We start from the raw sequence: 12184 nt of genomic DNA, 5'->3' as shown, positions 1-12184 counted from the left end.
GCTAAGTCTTTTACACACATGGCACAGTAGTGGATGTGGGTGTCCTCGAGTTCTTTGCACATGGTCCTGCAGTGGCAATGGCCAGGGGCTTCTCCATGCTCCTCCACTGCTGGTAAGTTTCTTGAGTTCCTCCTCACTGGTATGGGGGAATGTGAGACTCCTGGTGCTGGTCGTAAGTCAAGGCTTGGACCGGCTTGAAACTGCTTGGGTAGGCACAGCAGAATCCTTCCTCTGATGAAGGACCATGCTATTTTCCTTGACATTCGGGGTCACCGCTCCACCTAAGTGTATGGGCTATGTTTCAATTGGCATAGCAGCAAAATTCACTGGGGCTGCTCCTGGAATATGGGGTTGCCGACTCTGTCTCATACATGAGCTACGGACCGATCAACATGGCAGCAATCTACAGGGCGGGCCCACTTGGCATACGGGGACATCAACTTGGTAAATGCACATGGGTAATGACCCCATTAGTGCAGCAACAATCATGACTCACATCACTGCAGCCCTCCTCTGGTATATGTGGCTCACCAACTTTTCCTTGCACATGGGCAATGACCCGAAGCAACCATCTCTTCACACCTTGCTATGGGACTGGAATCACCAAGATCCCCCACTGGACCTTGCTTCCTCCAATGCTCTCCTCTCCCTCACAGGGCACACTGGTCTTGGCAAGCAGGCAGGTGCTGGTGTTCCAGGCGCCAAGGGGAGGTGATCTTGGATTCCCCGGGTGATGTAACCTCACCCAGCTATGAGATTAGCAGGTCTTGCCCCCCAGTCATTGTCACATGCCAAAGACTTGCAGAGCCTCTCCTCCACATCCCCCTGTCTCACAAACCTGGCAGTTAGCAGTTTTGGAGAGCATGAGCTCCCCTTTTTATAGTCCATTTACAGACACCATATATAATTTAGAGTCTGAGTCTTTGAAGTTTATGTTGGAGGTCTACTTCCTTTTGAAGTGCCATCTCCTCTGCCTAGCCCTTCCTCCAGAAAGCAGTCTGTCACAGTAAGAGTGACTCACAATAAAATAGCCCCAAAACACAGACCATGGGAGTGAATAGAGGTTCACACCTAGATATCAGTGACAGTGGTATGTGCATCAGAAGGTTACCCCATTACCTCAGCACTAATATATATGATTCTCCAACAAACTCCATCTCCTTTCTAAATGTGTCCAGGACATTTCCCAGAAACTTCTCTCTAAATCAAAAAACACCCTTTGAAGTGTACTGAAAAGCTTTGCCATCCCTTCCCCCAGTGTATCCCACACAGCTTACAGCTAGTAGGACTTTGTTCTATTTATAGTTTCAAGCAGTTCCTGTTTAGTAATGCAATGACATCTCTACTTGCACGTAAGGTAAAGTGACTCATAGACTATTCATTTTTGGATGCTTTCTGCAGTGAGCCTACTTTACATAGAGTAACTTCTAAATGATGATTGGTTTGAAAAGTTGCAATTTTTGGCATAAGAATCAATGTGCCACTTTACACCATGCTTAGGGCCTGGACCTTCACTGTTAAAATGTTATAAAAGCTTTTGTATTTGGGAAGTGTGCCAAAAATGTTTCATTTTCTCATAGAGACACTCTTTCTCATTCTACCTATGGAATCAATAGTTAGAGGTTTTCTGTTGTTCTCTTTCTGACTTTAACTAGAGTAGTCTCTATTACTATGGTCTTCATTATGACCCTGGCAGTCCAAGGACTGCCAGGGCTGCTGTGGCAATCTCACCACCATAGGAGCGATGGTGCAGACCACCATACTATGACCACAGCAATTTTAGCCACAAACAACACACCACCTCCCCACCGATCTCACCTCTTTACTGAGGAGGTTATTCCAACTAGGGACACCACCAGCATTTTCCTGGCAGCCTCAATGCCACACAAATGCTGGCAGAAAGGTATCCAGACGACATTCCTGTTGCCGGGATTCCCCCTAACACCTCCGCACACATCCACGCATGCACCCACACACACAGTTACACATAGACACCCCCCACTCACACGCGCACTCACAACATTCACCCCATAGACACACATACATGCCCATACACATCACACACGCATGCATACACTCTCCATCCCCACCACCTCCCTTCATCTACATACATACACGCACCTGCACTCATGCACGCACTCACTCATGCACCACTTACCCCTCATTCATTCACCCATGCACTCACCCCCACCCCATCCACATGCATACACACATGCATCACCACATTTACACATAGACACACACGAACGTGCGCACAATCCCTCCTCCTCCCACTCCCTCCCCCCACATTCATGACCAAGGATGTGAAATTGCAAGAGCCCAGTGCCCACACAATCACACCCCACTGAGGGGGTCATTCCAGACAAGAGTCCAAGTTTGGAGTATTTCCTGCTATTTCCCACCACAAGGTGAGGAGCTACCTGGCGAACTCGCCCACCCTCTAACGGCACCGGGCAAGACTGACTATGGCCCCCCAAAATGGTGTGGATGAACAACTCTTGGCCCCTGCTGGATGGATAAATGCACCCCCACACAGTGAAATAACGGAGGCCTAGCTACCTGGATCAATTTGTGCAGCACAGTGCCCATATACAAACCCATCATGATTTTCTCTATCAAGCGGTTCAATTTCCTCAATGAGTCCTCAGCCTCACGAACACCCTGCCTACCCAGAGACACCATGTCATTGCCCCCCACATGGATGACAATGATGTCAGGAGGAGGGACCTCACCTTCGTTCAAGACCTTTGCCAGATGGTGAAATAAATCGCCTAGCTTGAGGCCACCGATACCCACCCAGTGATGCTGAAAATCATTCTCTCGCTGGACCCTCTCCAGGCCAGAGTCAGAGAAAGATTAAGCCCCTCTTTGGACGAAGGAGTGTCCACACCAACATGCCTGAATTGTACCACACCCAACCACTGCAATACAGGGAAAAGGAATCAAGGTCAAAGAGAAGCCTAAACCAAAGGGGGGTGCATATAGCTTTCGTAGCATTTTGATTTCCACCTACCAGCCCTCCTGATGCCATCCCTGGAAAGGGCCAGTATGGCTGCCGTAGTGCCTGCGCCAATGTAAAAGAAGTGGGAAGTAAAACCAGGAGTCTCCTCACCCATAAGAGCCAGGGCACACTTACATACCCATGTAAATTGGAAGAGGGTGAGCGGTCTCCCATCCTCATGTATCAACAAGCTGGAACAACCGGTCGCGCCCAGAGGAATTCCCTGGCCAGCGACACCAGACCTTAGGCAGTTCCCAGGGCTGAACTTAGACACAACCATGAACCGCTCCCCTGCAGGTCTGTCTTAGATCTCTGGACCTTTACGCGAAGACAGTTATCCACCACGATAACGTCGGACAGTTCGATCCATGCTCCCTGATCAGCCTTGTAGGATGCCACTAGCTCAGAGATCCTAAATGCCCCAAAAAAAGGCTAGTGTGTAACTGAAGTAGAATAGACTAAGTTCATAGGGAAATGAGCATACCCGTATCAAAACCCCCACAATTTGTGCCAGCTTTGCTACATCGATGGGCGTTCTGGCATCTTCCTTAAGGTGGTTATATTTCCCAAACTATGACCACCCTCCTTACCCTAGGATCCTTGCTCGGGTCCACCACCCCTTTGAGCCCAGAAAAGAAGGCAATTGCTGACAGCTGCCTCCATACTAGGTGCAGAATCGTACCACCCTCTCTTTGCTTCACCAGGAACTTTAGGGCGCTCTTAGGGAGAAAACACTCCCCCACGACAGGAGAATAAAAGGAGGCGTGGTATCATACATAATTCATAGGTACATTTGGTTTGGGGTGCCAAGAATGCTGCAATTAGGTTGGAGACAATGGCGCATTAAGCTTCCATAACTCCTGAGGCATGACTGACATGGTCTCGTCTGCTTGTGGCCATGGCACTCTGAACTCCGACAACTTGGAACAAGACAAGGTGTCAGCCACTGCGGTATTAACCCCCGAGACATGCTTTGCTAAGAAGAACATGTTATGCATCAAGCAACTGCGGACAAGGGCCTTAAGCAAGCATAACACAAATGGACACTCTGATTATTTATTGCCATGACCGCCAACATGCTATCTGACCAGAACACTATCTTGCTGTTGACCAAAGTGTCTCCCCAGAGTTGCAGCTCTACAATAATAGAAAAAATCTCTAGGAAGGTAATGTTGCAGATGAGCCCAGAGGCCCTACATTCTTCAGGCCAATGCTGCATGCACCATCCTGTACCACAGATTGTCTCGAAACCACACTGCATCAGTGAACAGGGCCAGCTCAGGGCTGGACCTTGCCGGCTGCTGCCATAGGGGGGTACCGTTTAAGTTATCAAGAAAGTCTTTTCAGGTCCTCAAGTCATCCCTGTCCTCAGAGGAAAGTCTGGTGAGGTGATGCTTGGCCTGAAGACCTGCCATAGCCCTGCCAATATTCTTAAAAAAGGCCCTCCCCATTAGAATTACCCTTAATGCAAAGTTCAACTTCCCAACCAACACTTGCAACTGGTCAAGGTGACCTTTCTGCCCACTAAACAAGTCTCAATGGATGCTTTGAATGCCATGACCTTGTTTGCCAGGAGCCTGCACGCACCCGCCACCAAGTCAATTTTAATGTCCAGAAATGTTATCCACGTAGTGGGGCTCTCAGTCTTGTCAGCAGCCAATGGCACCCCCAGGGCTTGTGCCAACTGTTGGAATCCTAGCAGGGCCTTCTCACAATCTGTAGAGCCTGAGGGTCCCATGACCAGAAAGTAATTCAGGTAGTGTACTACCCCATCTGAGGTCACCACATCTTTTACTGCCCACTCAAGGAACTTGCTAAATGACTCAAAGACCAAGCATGCGATGGAGCATCCTATGGGCATGCAGAGATCCAGGAAATACTGCCCCTCAAATGCAAATTCAGATAGATGACTGTCTTTCCAGTGAACTGGCAGGAGACAGAAAGCCAAATTCGATGTTGTCTTTGGCCATCAAGTCCCCCTTGCCTAACTTCTGCAATTTCTCCCAGCCCTCGTGAAAGGGGGTGTTCTGCACAGTGCAGAGATCTTGAGCTAAACCATCACTGACTGATGCACCTACTGGGAAGGAAAGAATATGAATTAGACAAAATTTCCCTAGCTCTCTCTTAGGGGCCAGACCCAGTGGTGACTAGACCAAGTCCTCGCAAGGGTGGGAAGGAAAGGGGCCACCACCCTTCCCATCTGTACTTTCTTCATATTTTTTCACGTGCTATCTCCAGTTGCTGCAGGACTGACAACTGATTACTAGGGGGAACAAGAGTAGAGGGGGCCACTAGAAGCTATGCGGAATCCATCTTTAAAGCCATGGTATAAGACATGGGCATCTTTCAAATTCTTGCACCTGCCAAGAAGATGAGCCAGAACATGGAGATGTGTGGGTGTAGGAAGCTTGCTGGCATGTTTGGTACTGCCTGCTCTTAGGAACTGAGACTCCTTTGGTTTTCCATGCTTCTTAAAGCACTTGCTTTCAGGGTGCCCCCGTAACCCACAGAAGGACCAAATGTGTTTGCATTTCCAGGTAGGCCCCCTACTGAATTCCTTTTTGTTATACTGCCAGCATGCAAGTTTTATGTCCAACCAACCATCTATTAGACTGAAAAGGCTGCCCAGCTTTTGACCCATAAGAGGACATGGTGAATCCAGAGTGCCATAGATTAATTTCCCTTTGATCTGATGCCATTTCTGGTCTGACCGCCTTCATCTGCCTAAACTTAATATCGTATTGGAGCAAAGAGGAACCTTGAAATTCTGAGGCCGCAGCATGAATAAGTGAGTTGTATGCGAACAGCTGAGGGGCCAATGACAGATGTTTCCTTGTCAAGATCGATGCGTAGATTGAAATCCTGTCACCCAATTCTTCAAGGACTACTCTACCCAAACTTGTTATGGTCTGACCTTCCCTTCCTTACCCGATCTGGGTTTCCCCGGGACCACGCCCGCATTAATCAAGTCAAACACGTCAACATATTCCGCTTGATAAATCTTTTCTTAGGTCTCTGCAGGAACGTGCCAGGCAGTTGCCGAAGGAGGAGCCAGGGTGGGGGCTGAGGAGCCAAAGAACAATGGACTAGTCGATAGGGGAGCCTACATAGAGATGGTTGAGGCAAAGGGGGGGCGACGCCCATCCTTGTGCTGCCACAATAACTTGCCCACCCACTGGACTTACCTGGATAGTGGCCTGTGCATTACCCATCTGTTTGTTCTCTTGTACCGGAGCTGACCCAGGAAAACCCCCAGCTGTGCTTGGAACCTATGGCAGAGAGAGATGGGAATCGGGTTTCCCCTGGGGTTGCGCTGCCTCTGGAGCAAAACCTGGCCTGGGTGAAGCATTACTCTGGGGCCCGTGTAAGTGGCTGGTAGTCAGACCCTCGGCCCCCCTGCTGGTGTCCCCCACCAGATCCCCTAGGGGCTGACTTCTGGGGCTGGGTGTCGGGAGTTGCCTTGTGGACTCACCCTGTACCACTGTTGCAGACTTCGATTGCATGCTGGATCTAGTCCCAGGGGCAGGGGAGGAATCCCTGCATTAGGTATTCAAATACACCCACAATCACAAACATTGCGCAGATAAACACAGCAACCCAGAACTGATTTTTTTTTCTTTTATCAACTGCACAGGTGGGGGTACTCACCAACACCCCTGAGCACAGGCACCTGTATTACATGCAAATCAAATGATCGTATTAAAATCACATGCCCCTGATCACTCACCAGACCCCCATCTGTGCTTTAACCTACCAGGTCCCCCTAATCAACAACTGCACCAGGGGGTACTCTCCAGCCCCCCCATGCACCCACCAGGAAGAAACATCAGCATGCTTCACCAAAACATGTGCACCTGCAAGCGTGGAGTAACATGCGGCATGCAATGGATTAACTGCAGGGAAAAGGTGTTTTCCCAGCATGCTGAATATCGTTTGTATTAATATTAGTATTGGACACACGTGTATACCGCTCTTCAAGGGATACTTACCCACCCCCGGAACAAGCATGCATGCACCCCGCAATGACCCTCACATGGGCATTTTTTAAATGTGATTTTGAGTACATAGCGCAAAACAGAAGCTGCCCAAAAAAACAGCATCGACCCCGGCATCCATTGAGCCTGCAATCCGCTGAGCCATGAAACTGGTACCTCAGCTCCCACGTCAGGAGCTTGGTAGCCACATTGAATTCCCCTGCCAACACCGGCAGAAGCCTGAACAGCAGCACAGCATGGGATAGAGTAATTCTAGGGGCAGTGCTACTACATATTCTGAGCTTTCTATGAGGAATAGGGAATAACCATATAGACCAGTGATTACACGCCACTTCCTAAAAATGTGCAGGGATTTGGAAATGGCAGCAGCACTTAACTTCCTCCCTGAGTAAATGACGAAGATCAATCAAGTTTGAATAACAATGAGCCATGGAGCTGAAAATATTTCTTTTAATAGAAACTCCCCAGGAATTTATGAAAGGTAAAAAGCAACCCAAGGTTTTCGGGCATTACAGCTCCAAGCCGGCGCAATACATATCAAGCATTAAACAGAATTTATGCATTTTAATTCTCTAAAAGGTAGATGTGGACTGGGGCTACAATGCATAACAGAGAATGCCGGATTTTTAATCTAGGGATCATTTTCATATGATATTATGCTTATTGTCTTCAACCTTGGATTTTAAGCATAACTTGTGTTAGCTGAAAATACAATGGCCCGTATTTTTCAAGGAAGAACCATACCACATGTTTCTTTGGAAATAGGCTAAATGTGTATTCCAGCGAACAACAGGCTATGCCAGGCGGCCCCTATCCCCACACCTGCAACCATCATGCCCCCACCAACCTGCAAAATGCTGAAGACTCTGCTGCTGGTGGGCTCCAAACACAATGCAAGCAGCCCCCCTACGGAAGGGCACCAAAGCTCTGCTGAAGATCCAAAGACTTCCACCGAGGACAAGGACTCCAATGATCTGATCGGCTGTGTAGGTCGCGACATCCGGTATCTCTGGAGAAAAGGGGGCAAGGAGGGGAGGCGAGGGTCCCGACCGCTTAAATATCCTCCCCGCTGCGGGTCCCCTGCACCTCCTGATGATGCTCTCCATGTTGGACATTGCCCCTAAGTCATTCCTGACGCCTCCTCACTATGGGGCTGGAGGCTTCTGTCCGTGGTGCAACTAAGGGTGCCCCTCCCTCAAGCACTGGAGGGGCACTTAAGTATTATGGTGGTTAGCATATAACGTAAATATTGAATGCTGGATTTAATTTGTAATTTTGTATGCTTTTGAGCCTTGCTTAGCTAGAATCAAACGCTGGTTTAAGCCCTCTAATTCAGTACAAAATATATTATTTTGTGTAATACAGTTTGGAAATCAGACTCAAGAAAACATTTAAAAACGATATGCATTCTGTCATTTCATGAAACTGTGATTTAATAAGTAAAGATTTGTTAAAAATTTCCAGAAATTGTGCGGTAAACCAGCAGACACCTTTAATAACCCTATATAATTTGTTAACATGAAAAACATTCTTTGTTCTGTGATTTTGGTTCAGCTAATGGATTCTTTGTGACGATAGCACTTTAATGAAAGAAATGCGTCCTGAGTTCAAAGCATATGGTCTGAATGACTTCAGTCTCCTCGCAGGATACATATTTTAAAATGCTTTGTGGTTATGCTGAAAATGCATTGCCAGACACACACTTTTAATGTCAATGAAAGCCCAACAACCTCTTCCCTACCTCCTTCCCATGCTGCACTGCGGCACACAGCATGTAGATTCAGGCTGTCCTTCCACATCCCTTAGGATCTGGAGGAAATGGCTTTTCCTACTTGGAGCATACCCTTCAGGCCCTTGCATTATTCTTAAATCTGCACCGCCTTTTTTTTTTACTTGGTTAATAACGTGGCATATTTAGTAATCATTTGTAGAGTATATTGTATTTTTATTTCTTCATAATACATATGTAAAGAGCTGCAGAGAGTTTTTATTTTGACTATCTCAACCCCTTTCTTGGTGGGGTTTGCCACTTGTTTATCAAGTCTGTCACAGGAAAAGAGCAAATTATGAGGCAGGGTTGACCAATTTATGTGGCAAGAAAAGTCAGTTATGAATTTACAATGCCAATAGCTCTAACTCAAGCAAACGTGAGTCCCAATGCATTGCAAATGCTTGTTTGCTTTTTAAACACATCCTGTTTTGCTTTAGGGAAAAGGGGCTGCATTGAAACAAAAGATGTCTTTACTTAAAAACAATCGCAGATATGGTGGTCTGCTGAGCTCAGCAGGCCACCATACCTGTGATGGCTCTGAAAGGGTCGCAAACTATGACCTACCTCATTAATATTCATGAGGTAGGTCAATTTGCAACCCACAAGGAGACCCTACATAAATCTCAATGAGTTTCATAAATTAGGAATACCAATTTCCTAATTGCGGTTCAAAGAGAAACGCAATCAGGAAATCAGTATTCCTAATGTTTGCACATCTGGCACTAAATAGTGTAGCATATAGGACCTGTGCTATATCTAAATATAGGGATCCTTCATTGATGCCAAAGACTAGACTTTCTTTTACTCAATCTAAGTTTGGACAAGTTCATCATCTTTTAAATATGAAAAAAAATAACATCTACACACAAAATGATGAATTGTACATTGTAGGGATTAGATGCACTGATGGAAGTGGTTGTACAATAATTTCCTTGTTTTTTAGAAGACAGGTTAGGTCTAACGAGGTGGGCAATGTCAGTTTTTCATGAACTTTAATAAAATAATTGCCATTACGATGATTGTGAATACCTTAAATGTTCTTTTAGATGAGCGAACATTTTATATAAAAATCGATTAGTATTAGAAGTTGTTTATTGCCCTGTATTTCTGTGATGTTTATAGCGTTTATTTGTAAAGTATTCAATGAAAGACAATGCTTCCTCGTAATACTACTAACAGCGTGACACCTAATTACTTAAGTCACCCCTAAACATGAAATTGTGATGCGCCTTTGACTGTTAAATTGCGAGGTATTTCCAAATGGAGTACGATAGACCAGTAGTAGGAAGGGATACCTTTAATCACCATATTAAAAGTGACAGTTGTCCCGCCCCGGAAATGACGTCATATCCGGTGGCTGGGACTTCCGGTGTCCCAGAAAGCCCTCCCCGGAAGTGACGTGCATGGGGGTGTCACGTGGTTTGTGAACACGTGTTGTTGGCTGGTAGAGCCACCCTTTTTTTTTTTTTTTTTTTTAAATGCTGCATATAAGGAGCTGGTTAGAACCGGCTGTCAAACCGCAAACCAGGGCTGAATCAGTTTGCCAAGGCGCTATGAAGAGATACAATCCGATCGCCAGAAAAGCCGTCTCCTCAGGGGCCCTGAACACTATTGGTAGATATTACCGGACCCTCGCCCCTCGTACGATGGATGAGAATGCACAACAGGGTTTCCCAGACACCCGGGATACCGATGTTACAGGTTTTCAAGAGGAACTTTGCCATCGGCTTGAAAAGCTTGACCTCAAGGATGTGTCGCCCTTGATATCCCCTATTAAGGGGTCCGGCAGTGACAGCGATGTCTCGAAAGATGGATTAAGCGGGGCATCTAACGTCGTAGACATTGAAGTTGAAGAATGTGTACCACCCCCGAATTCGCCCGTCTATGAAGACATGGGCTTCCAGGAGGACCCCGATGCAGAGGCCTTTATTTTACAACCATCAGGTGTGAGTTCAGGCGCTGTTTCTGTCCCAATGGACCTCTGCGACTCCCAAGATTTCAGAGGAGCCGCTGAGTGTGAAGCGAATGCTGAGGTTAGTAAAGACATTTTTTATTTTATTTTTTTATGCCTGTATACTCTAATGTCATACTTTTAACTAATAATGTGTCTTGTGCTTTCTGTTTGAACCCTAGAACATAACAGAAGAAAGAGAGCCTCTAGAAGGGTCAGCTCCAAAGGTTAACACCGTAAATTTTTTCTGCTTATGCTGTTCCAGACAGTCTGAAAGTATTACAAGCCAGAACAAAGAGCCTCGTAAGAAATGTGTTTGCACCTACACTAGCCACGATCTTGAAAAGGAAGCTCCGGGCGTCCCCTGTGACACCATATGGCCGGTTAAAGGCTTTGCAGCTGCCGTTGTGAACGCGTGTGTTAAAAGGGATTATTATGACCTTTGCTACGGGCATAAAATTAATGACCCTCAACAGGAGGCTCACGAATGTCTATACGATGCATACACTGCAAGAACAATTCGTCACGTTTGTAACCGGATAGACACTTATCGGGTATATAAGCTGTTAAGGGTTGTGTATGGGCTGTCTGCTGTGAAGAAAAGTGTCCACTGTGACATGATGAAGGTCTTGGCTGCGGCTGTCCTTGAGATCCGATACGCTGCAGAGCCATGCTCAAAACTCGACCGCATGCACGGGTTGTGTCCCCCCTTTGACAAACGTATGGTAGAACGGGTTATAGAAAGACGAATGTGTGACATTTATTATAAAAACAGAAGAATGTTGTCTTTAGCCCCTCGAAAACTGTTTTAAATAAATAAATAAAAAAATAAATAAAAAATAAATTAAAAAAAAAAAAAAAAAAGTAGACCATAAATATGTTACTTAACGCTCCATACTTACTCACTTTTAGGAGGGGATTCCGGGTATCGAGGTGCAAGATGTCTATGAGTTACAACCGGGCTACATCTGTATCGGGAGATTGATTTTTGTGCTGGTTAAAGAAAGAATAGCTGAAATACAGCCTGTGACTCTGCGATGTCTGAACATTTCGGAACCTTCTGCCTTGTTGCAATGTAACTGCCATGAGTGTATCGCCAAGTGGTGTATCAATGGCCGGCTAAACGCATCTGTTAAATGCTGGGCCTTGGACAAAGACCACAAGCGCAAGTTAAGACTTTCACCTGAGACGGGGGTGCATGAGGCTTTGGAGAACATGACTGTAGATTATCTCACAAATAAAGGTTCTGCATTGTCCTATCTAGAACTGTATGAACTGTTGAATTATATCAGTATCCTGAGCGTTCAGAGTTATAGACGTGGGGAACGGGAAGTCATGTCTAGAGCTATTGAGAGTATAGCTATAAAAATATCAATGTTTGTGTCGCTTAGGGTTTGTAAAGGAACATGCTCTGAGTAACATGTGTAGTGGATGTTGTACTATGTATACGTTTGTAAAAAAAAAAA

This window comes from Pleurodeles waltl, chromosome 2_1 (assembly GCF_031143425.1).
Source record: "Pleurodeles waltl isolate 20211129_DDA chromosome 2_1, aPleWal1.hap1.20221129, whole genome shotgun sequence".
Taxonomy (NCBI): domain Eukaryota; kingdom Metazoa; phylum Chordata; class Amphibia; order Caudata; family Salamandridae; genus Pleurodeles; species Pleurodeles waltl.
Note: the sequence above shows the minus strand (reverse complement) of the source record.